Source organism: Mustelus asterias, chromosome 6 (assembly GCF_964213995.1).
Source record: "Mustelus asterias chromosome 6, sMusAst1.hap1.1, whole genome shotgun sequence".
NCBI classification, from domain to species: Eukaryota; Metazoa; Chordata; class Chondrichthyes; order Carcharhiniformes; family Triakidae; genus Mustelus; species Mustelus asterias.
The window spans coordinates 116,033,168-116,048,847 of NC_135806.1; the positions used below are offsets into that span (position 1 = coordinate 116,033,168).

The 15,680-nt window shown below is 44.8% G+C and overlaps 1 long non-coding RNA gene across 1 annotated transcript in view; it reads right to left on the reverse strand.

Annotated features, from left to right (window-relative positions):
- Positions 1 to 14,498, reverse strand: part of LOC144495340 (uncharacterized) — a 30,822-nt gene extending 16,324 nt beyond the window's left edge. The window contains exon 1 of the long non-coding RNA XR_013498230.1: positions 14,275 to 14,498. This is a non-coding gene — a long non-coding RNA (uncharacterized LOC144495340). The remainder of the gene's footprint in view (positions 1 to 14,274) is intronic.
- Between the last annotated feature and the right edge of the window lie 1,182 nt (positions 14,499 to 15,680).

The window sequence follows — 15,680 nt, forward strand, 5'->3', positions numbered from 1 at the left end:
TCAAGAACAGCTTCTTCCCTGCTGCCATCAGACTTTTGAAAAGATCTACCTTATATTAAGTTGATCTTTTTCTACACCCTAGCTATGACTGTAACTCTACATTCTGCACCCTCTCCTCTCCTTCTCCCCTATGTACTCTATGAACGGTATGTTTTATCTGTATAGCACGCAAGAAACAATACTTTTCACTGTATGTGACAATAATAAAAAAAATCAACAAAAGTTACCTACATTATATTCCATTGCCACTTTGTTGCCCACTCACTTAATATGTCTGTATTTCTTTGCAGCCTCTTTCTGTCCTTCTCACATCTTACTTTCCCACCTAGCTTAGAAGCATTACTCACTGTCTCTTCATCTAAATTATTAATATTGATTATAAATAGTAGTGGACCTAACACTGATCCTTGCAACACTCCATTAGGCACGGCCTGTCAACTTGAAAATAGCACCCAACCCTTTGCTTCCTATCTATTAACCAATTCTCTATCCATGCTAATATATTTCCCCCAGTTCCATAAACCTTTATCTTGCCTCTTAACCTTTTGAGTGACACCCTATCAAAAGGGTGTCACCTCCGCCTTTTGAGTGACACCCTACGCCTTTTAGAAATCCAAGTATACTACATCTATTGCTTCCCTTTTATCTACCTTACTCATTACAGCCTCAAAAAACTCGAATGAATTTGTCAAATATGATTTCCATTTCATGGAATCATGGTAACCTTGTCTGACCTGACTACGAGTGTTAAGACTTCCTTAATAAAAGGTTCCAACTTTTTCCCGATGATTGGCGTCAGGCTAACTGGACTGTAGTTCCCTATTTTGTCTCTCATTCCCTTCTTGAATAGTGGAGTTGCATATGCTAACTTCAAACCCACTAGGACTGTTCCAGACTTCGAAAGGAATTTGATTCTTGTTCACTGTTTAGTATAAAGTGCGTAACAGATGGAAGCAAGAGGGTGTAAGAAACTAATTTGGAAAGAAAAGATTTGCAAGGCAAAAGAAAAATGCCTAAGTGCTCATCAAAAGTAGCAATAAATCTCCTGTTACAGACCAGGCCATCCATACACTGCAGTGCCCAGTTTAAACAAACAGCGTGGCTGACGAGACAGTGGTCAGAAAACGGAACAATAGGGGTAAATTTAGATAGTTCAGGAGAAATATGGCATGCTGTTAATTGGATACATTAGCCGGTGGAGTAGTATAAGATCAGCCCTCTAAATTATAGAGAAGTGCAGTATATACAGTGATGGATATAGAATTTATTGGAAAGGAATATAAGCGGTAAAGGCATGAGATTTATTTCCTCGGAAGTCACCCCCTGACACTATTTCCTGCATTTTGTTTTCTGCATTTGGGCAAATATTATTTATTTCTACCTTCCAAGTCAAGACTTATAGAATCATAGAATCTAAGTGCAGAAGGAGGCCATTTTAGCCCATCGAGCCTGCAGCGACCATAATCCCACCCAGGGATCCTAGCCCCTTAACCTGTGAAACCCTTAAAAACATGAAGTGAGAAACAGCCCGTGTGAAGCTCTTCTGTCAACTTCTTTTAACAGAGGTGTTCATCCATTTAAATGAGATGAATTAATGGTACGTTGCCTTGGAATTTTCGAATATGTGATGGGTGAGGTTTCTCACTGCCAGACGTAACTATACAAATCCGCTGCTAAGACTCCCGGGAATCACCAACTCTTCTTGAAGCTCTTTTGCCTCAAGTTCCTACAAAACCATCAGTAGTAAATTGTAGTGTGTGATGTATTGTCTCTCATTGACTCCAGGCTCACCCTTTAACTTGGTCCATTTGGTTAAACAGTAAATTTACTGCATATGAAAAAGGGGTTTTCTTGTGATATGCTATGAATTGGACCTATTGGTTGAAAAGTTCATGTACCATGCTTAACCAGGGACACATTTTGGTCTTATGCCAAGGTGGGAGTGCATTCTGGGAAGCTTGGCATTTTACTGCTCTCCCCCTCATCCATGATATTCAAAAGAATGTCTACCGAGAACGCCATGTCCTGTTCTTAAACAGATCAGAACATTATATTCAAAATATAACAAATTTAATTTTCTCAACATATGCCCATGACTTTATCTGGTCTTTGGTTTATCTTGCTCCAAGTGAACCAAGCACAGCTGGAATGTTCCCTCCTTTAAAAAATGAATTCCATGCCCCGCTTAAGTAGTATATATACTCTTTGAATCAGCCTGAATCTCACATGTCTAGTCCAGGTGAATAACTGTTCCATCAACTTTTGCTAACATGAAGCTGGAACTTTAACAAAAATACTACAAATAATTGTTAGGTGGTACAGAACTTGTGTATTGCTGAAAAAAAGAGACATGCTCTCAAAGCTTTTGGTCTTGGACTCATCAGGACAGATTAGCAAGAATACCAACTCTCAAAGGGAACAACATCAAGATGTTTTGCTTACCACGTGAATGAGTAATGCGGTATATGAATTTAAGTGCCGGTGTAGGCCATATGTACCAATGACTGGTGGACACATAAGCAACACTTCACTTTGGCTGTTCACAGCAAGCAAATTATCTACTGTATTCAACCAGGCCATGCTTGCAGAACACAGGGTGAAATTTTCCCATCCAGCCCACTTTGGGGATTGTGGCGTGCAGGACAGAAAATTAGGTGGGCCATGTAAAGGTCTGTTGATCTTGGGAGGGAATTTCCAGTCTTGGGGCGTGTGTGGCCATGGTTTCTAACATAAGATGTGATTCCATAATTGGAAAAATTTGCCAAACAATCCTAATTGTATTAAGAGCTACACTGACAACCAATTTAAGATTATCAGTTGGGCTCAGAATGTGTCTGACTTAGGTGTGTTAGAAGCTACATATATTCGCCCACATCAGGGTCCTGTCCCATGCAGACAGAAATAACATATTCATGCATTGTGCCTTTTTCGACAAAACAAAAGCTTGGGGAAAACCATTTCCTGGTTCATTCCCCATAGCAATACCTTGACTAAACAGGGTTGGCCTGCAGGGTTTGAATTTAAACAACAACTTGGCAGTTCCATGGTGCATTCTCTATTGCAATGTCTCAACCAATCAGATTTCACTTGCCAATGGATTATCACCTTCTCCTCATGCAGTATAAATGATTTTTCCTTTTTAGATTTCTTGCAAATTTGTCCTGATGGGATTAAGATTAAATGTTTTAACTGTGGAGACTGAATTTTTGGTTGGAGAGGGCTTGATGCCCACCATCCTAACTGTTGGTGGAGAATACATCCCCATTGATTGGCAGCAGTCACGACTTCCATCTGCCTTTGGATGGAAGTCTTGTCTTGGAGAATTGTTGGTCAAATAAATTGGCCGATAGCTCTCCAGCCTCTCCAGGCACAGCACTGCAGTGATCGGAAGAGGTACTGCAGTGCCATCCCTGAGCCTAAGTCCCAGAACTGCACTTCAGGTAAGTACAAGCGGTTTCAGGGGCGGGAGGACAGGGGATGCCCTGGGGGGGTTCACCAGGGGGATGATCCTGATGTCAGGGGGTAGGCCGGGAGGGGGTGGAGGGCCAGAGCTCCTAGGCCCCTGTGGGGTGGGTGCCCCAAATCTGAAGGGGCCTTCCTTTTCAGTTTGGCACCCTGATCCAACTGGCACCTACCAGCCTAAAACTTGAGGCTGGGTAGGAAATGGCCCTTAATAAGGGATTTAATAGGGGCATGGGTGAGCTTCCCATCCGTGGCCCTGCCCACCCAACCATGGAATTGCATCTGGGCTGGGGTGGCTGGATCCTGGAGTGAGTCCCGTCCGTACAACTTTACACTACCCCATGACTTTGCCTCAGAACCCACCAGACAGTGCACAAAATTCTGACCTATGTCTCTTTCTTCAGCAAAAATACTATCATCAAAATTCAGCAATGTAGTGGGCCTCAAAGTTCAATTTTCCCAATTAATTTAATGGTATAATTTAACACCTCTATTCCCTCTCCTGATGACAATGTCATTAGACCCTTCTGTAACAGGCTAGAATTTCCTCACATATCAGTTCAACAACAGTGATGAACTCTGAGCCCACCTGCCCCCAACTTCTATCTTCTTTCAACTATATCAGCCTCTGCAAGATGTTCAATCGTTCTTTTCTTCTGAAATCCATCTTCCTTTCTCATTAAAAGGAAAACCTCTGATTTGTTCTATGATATTTTTACTCTATAATTACAGTAAAGGAATCTGATCACGGCTCCTTCTTTTAATTATCATTGTCAGCTGTCCTTCCAGTTGAAGTTTGACATCTTCTCAGGATCATGCGTTTCTGTCACCATTCTCCATGTGACTGAGCAGGCTGATTCTTCACCCACAGATCTTTGACCACATGGGGCAGGATGTCCAAGAGTTAGTGGGATCTGGATTTGCTTCCTTCTCTTTCCTTCTCTGCCGCCGCTCTTACTCATGATGAATAACAAAGTGTGACTCAGCCTGATGAATAAGTAGTCACCGTTTTGAATGATTGGCAGCAAGCTCCTCTCAGTCATTAAGGTCAACGCTATTTCACTCAAGGAGTGTTTCAGAGTGTCTTTGTAGCAATTTTTCTGTCGCTCCCCCTGGAATATTACGGGGCATCACGGTGGCACAGCGGTTAGCACTGCTGCCTCACAGCACCAGGGACCCATGCACAATTCCGGCCTTGGGTGACTGTCTGAGTGGAGTTTCCACATTCGCCCTGTGCCTGCGTGGGTTTCCTCCGAGTGCTCCGATTTCCTCCCACACTCCAAAGATGGTTAGATTAGGTGGATGAGCTATATTAAATGGGTGGGGTTATGGGGATAGGGAAAGGTACTCTGTCAGAGAGGGTCGGTGCAAATTCAAAGGGTCAAATGGCCTCCTTCTGCGCTGTAGGGATTCTATGATTCTATGGATTCTATGAATATAGTCCATTTGAAAGTTGAGAAAACAGGACCTGGCAGGGGTATACAAGGTCCGGTCCATCAAAATGGATTTTCCATGAGGTTTTTCCTCAATGCTTGCGGAGCTGGCTTCAGGCACTGGCATTTGCTTGGTGGTTCTCTCATTAAATGTGGATTACAGGGTCAAAGGTAGGGTTCTGAAGACTGTGGAGGAACAGAGAGATCTTGGGGTCCATATCCACAGATCTCTAAAGGTTGCCACTCAAGTGGATAGAGCTGTGAAGAAGGCCTATAGTGTGTTAGCTTTTATTAACAGGGGGTTGGAGTTTAAGAGCCGTGGGGTTATGTTGCAACTGTACAGGACCTTGGTGAGACCACATTTGGAATATTGTGTGCAGTTCTGGTCACCTCACTATAAGAAGGATGTGGAAGCGCTGGAAAGAGTGCAGAGGAGATTTACCAGGATGCTGCCTGGTTTGGAGGGTAGGTCTTATGAGGAAAGGTTGAGGGAGCTAGGGCTGTTCTCTCTGGAGCGGAGGAGGCTGAGGGGAGACTTAATAGAGGTGTATAAAATGATGAAGGGGATAGATAGAGTGAACGTTCAAAGACTATTTCCTCGGGTGGATGGAGGGGGCATAACTATAGGGTTCATGGTGGGAGATATAGGAAGGATATCAGAGGTAGGTTCTTTACTCAGAGAGTGGTTGGGGTGTGGAATGGACTGCCTGCAGTGATAGTGGAGTCAGGCACTTTAGGAACATTTAAGCGGTTATTGGATAGGCACATGGAGCACACCAGGATGATAGGGAGTGGGATAGCTTGATCTTGGTTTCAGATAAAGCTCGGCACAACATCGTGGGCCGAAGGGCCTGTTCTGTGCTGTACTGTTCTATGTTCTATGTTCTAAATCCACAGGGTGCGGCAGTGGCATTGTTCTTGGAATTTTTCAAGTGATTTTATGTATTGCTGAGTGTCTTCTGACTTGTGTTTAAATTCTAAGGTGATAGGGTGACGCTGACACAGACACCCAACTTTTTTTGTTCAGTTACAGGGCGTGGGTGTCATTGGCTAGGCCAGCATTTATTGCCCGTCCCTAATTGCTCTTGAGAAGGTGTTGGTGAGCTGCCTTCTTGAGCTGCTGCAGTCCCCATGTTAGAACATAGAACATAGAACATTACAGCGCAGAACAGGCCCTTCGGCCCACGATGTTGCACCGACCAGTTAAAAAAAAAAAAAACTGTGACCCTCCAACCTAAACCAATTTCTTTTCGTCCATGAACCTATCTACGGATCTCTTAAACGCCCCCAAACTAGGCGCATTTACAACTGATGCTGGCAGGGCATTCCAATCCCTCACCACCCTCTGGGTAAAGAACCTACCCCTGACATCGGTTCTATAACTACCCCCCCTCAATTTAAAGCCATGCCCCCTCGTGCTGGATTTCTCCATCAGAGGAAAAAGGCTATCACTATCCACCCTATCTAAACCTCTAATCATCTTATATGTTTCAATAAGATCCCCTCTTAGCCGCCGCCTTTCCAGCGAAAACAATCCCAAATCCCTCAGCCTCTCCTCATAGGATCTCCCCTCCATACCAGGCAACATCCTGGTAAACCTCCTCTGCACCCTCTCCAAAGCCTCCACATCCTTCCTGTAATGTGGGGACCAGAACTGCACACAGTACTCCAAGTGCGGCCGCACCAGAGTTGTGTACAGTTGCAACATAACGCTACGACTCCTAAATTCAATCCCCCTACCAATAAACGCCAAGACACCATATGCCTTCTTAACAACCTTATCTACTTGATTCCCAACTTTCAGGGATCTATGCACACATACACCTAGATCCCTCTGCTCCTCCACACTATTCAAAGTCCTCCCGTTAGCCCTATACTCAACACATCTGTTATTCCTACCAAAGTGAATTACCTCACACTTCTCCGCATTAAACTCCATCCGCCACCTCTCGGCCCAACTTTGCAACCTGTCTAAGTCTTCCTGCAAACTACGACACCCTTCCTCACTGTCTACCACACCACCGACTTTGGTGTCATCAGCAAATTTGCTAATCCACCCAACTATACCCTCATCCAGATCATTAATAAATATTACAAACAGCAGTGGCCCCAAAACAGATCCCTGAGGTACACCACTTGTAACCGCACTCCATGATGAATATTTACTATCAACCACCACCCTCTGTTTCCTATCCGCTAGCCAATTCCTGATCCAATTTCCTAGATCACCCCCAATCCCATACATCTGCATTTTCTGCAGAAGCCTACCATGGTGAACCTTATCAAACGCCTTACTAAAATCCATATATACCACGTCCACTGCCTTGCCCCCATCCACCTCCTTGGTCACTTTCTCAAAAAACTCAATAAGGTTAGTAAGGCACGACCTACCTGCCACAAAACCATGCTGACTATCACCTATCAATTCATTACTCTCCAAATAACTATAAATCCTATCCCTTATAATTTTTTCCAACATCTTGCCGACAACAGAAGTGAGACTCACCGGTCTATAATTCCCGGGGAAGTCTCTGTTCCCCTTCTTAAACAATGGGACAACATTCGCTAACCTCCAATCTTCTGGTACTATACCAGAGGCCAACGACGACCTGAAGATCAGAGCCAGAGGCTCTGCAATCACTTCTCTTGCCTCCCAGAGAATCCTTGGATAAATCCCATCCGGACCAGGGGATTTATCTATTTTCAGACCCTCCAGAATATCCTGCACATCCTCCTTATCAACTGTAATACTGTCTATTCTGCTCCCCTGCAACCCAGTGTCCTCCTCAGCTATATTCATGTCCCCTTGCGTGAACACCGAAGAGAAATATTGGTTCAATGCTTCACCAATCTCCTCCGGTTCCACACATAACTTCCCTCTGCCATCTATAACTGGCCCTAAACTTGCCCTAACCAACCTTCTGTTCTTGACATACCTATAGAACGCCTTAGGATTCTCTTTAACCCTATCCGCCAAAGTCTTCTCATGTCCCCTTTTAGCCCTTCTAAGCTCGCTCTTCAACTCCCTCTTAGCCAATCTAAAGCTTTCTAGTGCACTACCCGAGTGCTCACGTCTCATCCGAACATAAGCCTCCTTTTTCTTTTTAACCAACAAAGAAACTTTTTTGGTGCACCACGGTTCCCTAGCCCTACCAATTCCTCCTTGCCTGACAGGGACATACCTATCACAGACTCGCAGTAGCTGCTCCTTGAAAAAACTCCACATGTCGGACGTTCCCAGTCCCTGTAATCTCCTAGTCCAACCTATGTTTCCTAATTCTCTCCTAATAGCCTCATAATTACCCTTCCCCCAGCTAAAACCACTGGCCCGAGGTTCATGCCTATCCCTTTCCATCACTAAGGTGAACGTAACCGAATTGTGGTCACTATCACCAAAATGCACACCAACTTCCAAGTCTAGCACCTGTTGTAGGGACATGCACGGTGCTGTTAGGGTGTTCCAGGGCAGGCACCGTATATGGCATTGCACAGTAATGTGCATTTTGTGAATGTTAAAGTGGTAAATAACTCAAAAACAATCATCACTCTTTGTAAACAGGATGACATGTGGGTCCTTAAGCTGGTCTGAGGTTTGTGGTGAATATATAGCAAGGTTAAATTGCTCCACTGACTACAGCCCATTCGTAACACGCCCTGTGCTTGATCATTTATGTACTTATGCATTGATTACTCTATTAACTGCCAGTTTCTGTCACTGTAACATTTCCTTCGACTATTTTACGTTCTTAATATCAGATAATTAATGGCTGGGAACTGTAGCCGCATGAAAAATGTTGCTCCAAATCCCATCTAATGTATTACAAAGAGATAATGTCGTTGCAAGTGCCAAGCTACACATTAAAGCGCAGTCTGTGCCCCTGTTTAGATCAAGTTACATTTCCCTGCTAGATCGCTGACCAGAAGCCCGAAGGTTCATGCTATTAGCCTGAAAATTGTGCTGTGCAATGATACAGGAAAGTGTGAAACTATCCATGTTGGCAGGAAGAATGGAAAAGCAGAATATTTCAGGGGCAGCACGGTGGCACAGTGGTTAGCACTGCTGCCTCACAGCGCTAGGGACCCGGATTCAATTCTCGGCTTGGGTCACTGTCTGTGTGGAGTCTGTACGTTCTCCGCGTGGGTTTCCTCCGGGCGCTCTGGTTTCCTCCCACAGTCCAAAGATGTGTGGGTCAGGTGGATTGGCCATGGTAAATTGCCCTGTAGTGTCAGGGGGATTAGCAGGGTAAATGCATGGGGTTATGGGGATAGGGCCGGGTGGGATTGTGGTCGCTGCAGACTTGACGGGCTAAATGGCCTCCTTCTGCACTGTAGGATTCTATGATCCTTAAAAGGTGCAAGGTTCATTAATGCTAATCTTCAGGTATTTGGCTACATGAATTATAAAGTTGACATACAGGCAAGCAATTGGGATGGTAAATGGTATTACAAGTGGTTCGGTCTACGAGAATAAGGAAGTCTTGCTGCAATTGTATGGTCCTCGGTGAGACCACATCTGGAGTATAGTGTACAGTTTACCAAAAGACAGGATAAACTTGCCTTGCAAAAACTTGCAAGAAAGGTTCACAAAATTGCATGGTGGCATAGTGGTTAGCACTGCTGCTTCACAGCTCCAGGGACCCGGGTTTGATTCTCGGCTTGGATCAGTGTCTGTGCGGAGTTTGCACGTTCTCCCCATGGGTTTCCTTCGGGTGCACCGGTTTCCTCCCACAGTCCGAAAGATGTGCTAGTTAGGTGCATTGGCCATGCTAAATTCTCCCTCAGTGTACCCCAACAGGCGCTGGAGTGTGGCGACTAGGGGATTTTCACAGTAACTTGATTGCAGTGTTAATGTAAGCCTACTTGTGACACTAATAAATAAACTTTAAAAAAACTTTAAATTGATTCCTTGGATGAAGAGATCTTCCGAAAAGGAGAGATTGAGTTAAATAAGCCAATATTAATGCAATGAATCATCAGTAAAGTGATGGAAAGAGTCATCGACAGTGCTATTGAGCAACACTTGCTTAGCAATTACCTACTCGCTAACGCTCTGTTTGGGTTCCACCAAGGTCACGCAGCTCTTAAACCATTACAGCTTTGCTTCAAACATGGACAAAAGAGCTGACCTCAAGGGGTGAGGTGAGAGTGACTGCCCTTGACATCAAGGCAGACATCAGTGTGGCATCAAAGAGCAAAACTGGAATCAATGTGAATCAGGGGAATACTCTCTGCCAGTTGAGTCATACCTGGCACAAAGGAAGGTGGTTGTGATTGGTGAAGGTCAGTTCCAGGACATCACTGCAGGCATCCCTCAGCTGCTCATTAATGACCTGTCATCATAAGGTCAGAAGTGGCGATGTTCGCTGATGGTTGCACAATGTTCAACACCACTCGCAGCTGCTCTTTTATATATGCAGCTCCTCCATGAACCACGAATGTGTAAACTACAACCCACACCCAATCCCCCCTTGGCAAAAATGGTGGGTGCTGGGTGTGGAGGCAGGATACTTGGAATCAAGGCTCCAGAACCATTCTGGCAGAGGTTTGGAGCATTTCCCATTGGAGCATTTCCCACCCTGTGCAAATTTGGTCCATAGTCCCAGGAAAAGGGGCAGCCATTTTGGACTGAGATGAAGAGGAAGTTCTTCACTCAAGAGTTCTGAATCTTTGGAATTTTCCAATCCAGAGGGCTGTGGATGTTCAGTCACTGCTTATGTTGAAGACCGAAATGCATAGATTTTTGGACACCAAGGGAATCAGGGAATACGGGAATTGGGTGGGAAAGTGAAGTTGGTGAGAACGTTCGGCCATGATATTACGACTAGGGGGGTTTAATTTCATTGCAGTGTTAATGTAACTTGTGACAATAATAAATAATCTTTAAACTTTAAATGGAATGGTGGAGCAGGCTTGAACAACTGTATGGTCTACTCCTGCCCCTTTATCAAATGCTCTTAAGCTCTTGTTGTTGTACCCATGTTTAATATTGCACAGCATAATAGAGTGGTTGCAATTCCATTCTACAGGTTAATGCCGCTACTGGAATAGTGAACAAAGGCAAATGTGTTAAATATTGTACGGTAAAATTGCTCAGTGTAACATTGGGGTCTTTGAGGCTTAGCTTGAGACTGTTCAAAGTGACGCAGCACCGACAGACCCAATTAAAACTGGCAGCTTCGCACTAGAGTGTAGATAACAAATATCCCAGCTTACTGGCGTGGTATCTTCACCCATAGAGAATCACGAGGTAGATTAACAAATAAATGATTTATTGAGGTACATAACTATTTACAGAGAGTGATGAAAAGGCTACCAGACTCCACGACTCCAGACTCTTAACAACCAGAGAAGCCGCACACTCCAGCCCGATTGGCTGACTGGGTCACATGATCCACAAGACAGCTCCCCCTCCTCCCCCCAAACCTCCCCCACCCCCCCCACCCCCCCCCCCCCCCCCACATTAAAGGGGCACGCTACCACAACTGGGGTGGAATTTTTCTCGTCCCATCCGCCTCGGGAATCTTAGTGGGCGGGGGGGGTGGGACATGCACAGTTCCGTTGACCTCGGGCAGGAATCTCTGGCCTTCGGGCAAGTGTTGCCAGAAACTCCCGCCCCTGGTGTCCAAATGTTGGTCCCACTGTCTATGTTGGAGATGGCTTGGCTGGACAGTTCACCCTGTTCAAACATGAAGGTGGTCGCAAGCGATTGTTTTTAATAAACAAAGTTTCAAAGCATTCCAGTCAATCAGCTGGGAACTTTGTTCATTTTGCAGTAAATTCATGAGGATGTTCAGTATAACTTAGGTTTCGCTGCACGTTTTCCTGTCAATATAAAGTAAACCTCTTTGCACTAAACACAAAATGTGCTGTCCTATTAATTTAATTTTTTTTAACAGATGAGTTTGTCCATGTGTACTTTCGTCAGATGTATTTTCCGACAGAATGAGAAGAATTTCCACTTTGCTTTCTCCATCCAGAATGCCAGTGCAATCTGGGTTGTAATATTTTTAGAATCTCATCCACCGGAACTAACAGGCTTCACTCGTGTTTCTGTTTAATTCCTTGCTAAGGGATTCATGTTGATTGATAGCCAACAAGCCACATTACCGGGTTTGTAATCGATGGCGTTCTAGACACTGCGACAGCCTCGACAAGTCAGCCGTCACATCTCAGCCTCACAAATGTTGAAACTTTAAATTGAGATTCAGGGACTAAAACGAGTCGGTGGCTTCACGAGGCAGGATCCCGATGCCCTGCATCACGGGGTGGGAGAAAGGTCAGTGACAGAGACTCACACCCACCAAGTGCCTGATTCCAGTCATGACTCTGTGAAGAGCAGTCAAGCTAAGAATAGATGCTTCTCCGTAGTGAAGGAGGGAAATTAGAGGGGAATCCATCCCACGCCATCATCTCCTGGTGGCTGCTTTCAGACTGCCACTGGGATGTTGTCTGCAAGCCAAGCTCACTTGGCCACGGGAGTGAGATAGCTGACAGAGTGAAGAAATTAGTACATTTTATTTGAAAAGAAAAAGTCTCACCACAAAAAAAAAGTAATGATAAGATTGCTGGCTTGGAAATCCGGCAGCTCCAGGATGTAGAATCACAGAATCCCTGCAGTGCAGGAGGAGGCCATTCGGCCCATCGAGTCTGCACTGATGACAATCCCACCCAGGCCCTATTCCCGTAACCCCACACATTTAACCTACTAAACCCTTGACACCAAGGGGCAATTTAGCATGGCCAATCCACCTAACCAGCACATCTTTGGACTGTGGGAAGAAATCGGAGCACCCAGAGGAAACCCACGCAGACACGGGGAGAATGTGCAAACTCCACACAGACAGTGACCTGAGGCTGGAATTGAATCCGGGTCTCTGGTGCTGTGAGGCATTTTTGCATCTGTTTTTGAACAGCCTGCAGTCCTGTTAAAGACTGCCAGGTAGGTCACAGATTCCACTCATCCAAACTGGAAATTGCTGATGGAGCTTGAAGCTATGGGTAGAATTTCAACGATGGTGAGTGGTTGGTGCCTAACACACAGTTATAGAGCCATAGAGCCCTTCGGCCCAACTTGTCCATGCCGCCCCTTTTTTAAAAACTATTAAGCTAGTCCCAATTGCCCGCATTTGGCCCATATCCCTCTATACCGATCTTACCCATGTAACTGTCTAAACGCTTTTTAAAAGACAAAATTGTACCCGCCTCTACCACTACCGCTGGCTGCTTGTTCCAGACGCTCACCACCCTCTGTGTGAAAAAATTGTCCCTCTGGACACTTTTTGTATCTCTCCCCTCTCACCTTAAATCTATGCCCTCTAGTTTTAGACTCCCTTACCTTTGGGAAAAGATGTTGACTATCTAGCTGATCTGTGCCCCTCATTATTTTAGAGACCTCTATAAGATCACCCCTCAGCCTCCTACGCTCCAGAGAAAAAAGTCCTAGTCTATCCAACCTCTCCTTATAACTCAAACCATCAAGTCCCGCTAGCATCCTAGTAAATCTTTTCTGCACTCTTTCTAGTTTAATAATATCCTTTCTATAATAGGGTGACCAGAACTGTACACAGTATTCCAAGTGTGGCCTTACCAATGCCTTGTACAACTTCAACAAGACGTCCCAGCTCCTGTATTCAATGTTCTGACCAATGAAAGCAAGCATGCTGAATGCCTTCTTCACCACTCTGACCACCTGTGACTCCACTTTCAAGGAGCTATGAACCTGTACCCCTAGATCTCTTTGTTCTATAACTCTCTCCAGTGCCCTACCATTAACTGAGTAAGTCCTGCCCTGGTTCAATCTACCAAAATGCATCACCTCGCATTTATCTAAATTAAACTCCATCTGCCATTCGTCAGCCCTCTGGCCCAATTGATCAAGATCCCATTGCAATCCGAGATAACCTTCTTCACTGTCCACTAGGCCACCAATCTTGGTGTCATCTGCGAACCGTGCCTCCTAAATTCTCATCCAAATCATTAATATAGATGACAAATAACAGTGGACCCAGCACTGATCCCTGAGGCACACCGCTGGTCACAGGACTCCAGTTTGAAAAACAACTCTCTACAACCACCCTCTGGCTTCTGTTAAGAAGCCAATTTTGTATCCATTTAGATACCTCACCCTGAATCTCGTGAGATTTAACCTTATGCAACAACCTACCATGTTGTACCTTGTCAAAGGCCTTGCTAAAGTCCATGTAGACAACATCGACTACACTGCCCTCATCTACCTTCTTGGTTATCCCTTCAAAAAACTCAATCAATTTTGTGAGATATGATTTTCCACTCACAAAGCCATGTTGACTGTCCCTAATCAGTCCTTGAGTCTCTAAATGCCATGAGATCCTGTCTCTTAAAATACCATCGAACAACTTACCCACTACAGATCTGTGGGAGGAAACCGGAGTAGTCAGAGGAAACCCACGCAGACACGGGGAGAACATGCAAACTCCACACATACAGTGACCCAAGCTGGGAATCGAACCCAGGTCCCTGGCGCTGTGAGGCAGCAGTGCTAACCACTGTAACCCAAACCTCCAGGAACACTCGAGAATTGTAAATCCTCATCCAGATTGACCCCAGCTCAATTACTGAACCAGCGACAGACTACTGAGGGAAAAAAAACAAAGATTCGATTGGCGTTCGTAATGATAGCAAGGAGAGAATCTTTGAAAACTATGATCAGTCTGGGCTTGCCTTCTGCTAAACATTATCCATTAACCAGTAATTGTGAAATATCTAGTCATAAATGCCCATTTGTACCATGTACTTGCAATCTGTACCTGGCATTTCCCAATAACATTTGAGCTGACATTATTGGACCGTGGGACAAAGTGTGGCAAATTTCTCAAGATCTTACAACAGGTGCATTGATTGTTTAGAAAGACATCCCATACAATGAATGTCCTTATGGTTTCAGCCATCTTATCTTTATTATATGTCTGAATCATAATCTGTTTTATTTCTTTTCAGAGATGTGACACTGTGTCTGAGATAAATTACAGAAGATTTACAAAGAAATGATCAGCCGATCTCCTGGAAGGTTCTGGCAAGGCACAGGTGAATGGATGCCAGCGTCAGCCTTGGCTCTGTTGATACCATTTTCACCTTTGAGTCAGAATTGTACATTTAAATTCCGTTCCAGATACTCTGAGCATTGAAGTCTGGACTGACTCTCCCAGTGCAGTACTGAGGGGGTGCTGCAGTGTTGAAGGTGCCATTGTTTAAAGTTTATTTATTAGTGTGACAAGTAGGCTTACATTAACACTGCAATGAAGTTACTGTGAAAATCCCCTCGTCGCCACACTCCGGTGCCTGTTCGGCTACACTGAGGGAGAATTTTAGCATGGCCAATGCACCTAACCTACATGTCTTTTGGACTGTGGGAGGAAACCGGAGCACCCAGAGGAAACCCACACAGACATGGGGAGAATGAGCAGACTCCGCACAAACAGTGACCTGAGCCGGGAATCGAACCAGGGTCTCTGGTGCTGTGAGGCAGCAGTGTTAACCACTGTGCCACCGTGCTGTCCTTGCTTGAAGGAGATGTGAAACTGCCCCCACAGGTAGATGTAGAAAATTAATTGGTACCAATTCATAGAAGGTTAAGGAGTTGCCCTGGCCAATACTGCTGCCTCAGCCAATATTACAAAAATAAAACCGATTATCGGATTGTTAGCACATTGCTATTTGTGGGATCTTGCTGTGCTCAAATTGGCTGACATATTTTCTGCTTTACACGAGTGACTACACTGCAAAAGTATTTCGTTGTCTACAAGTCCT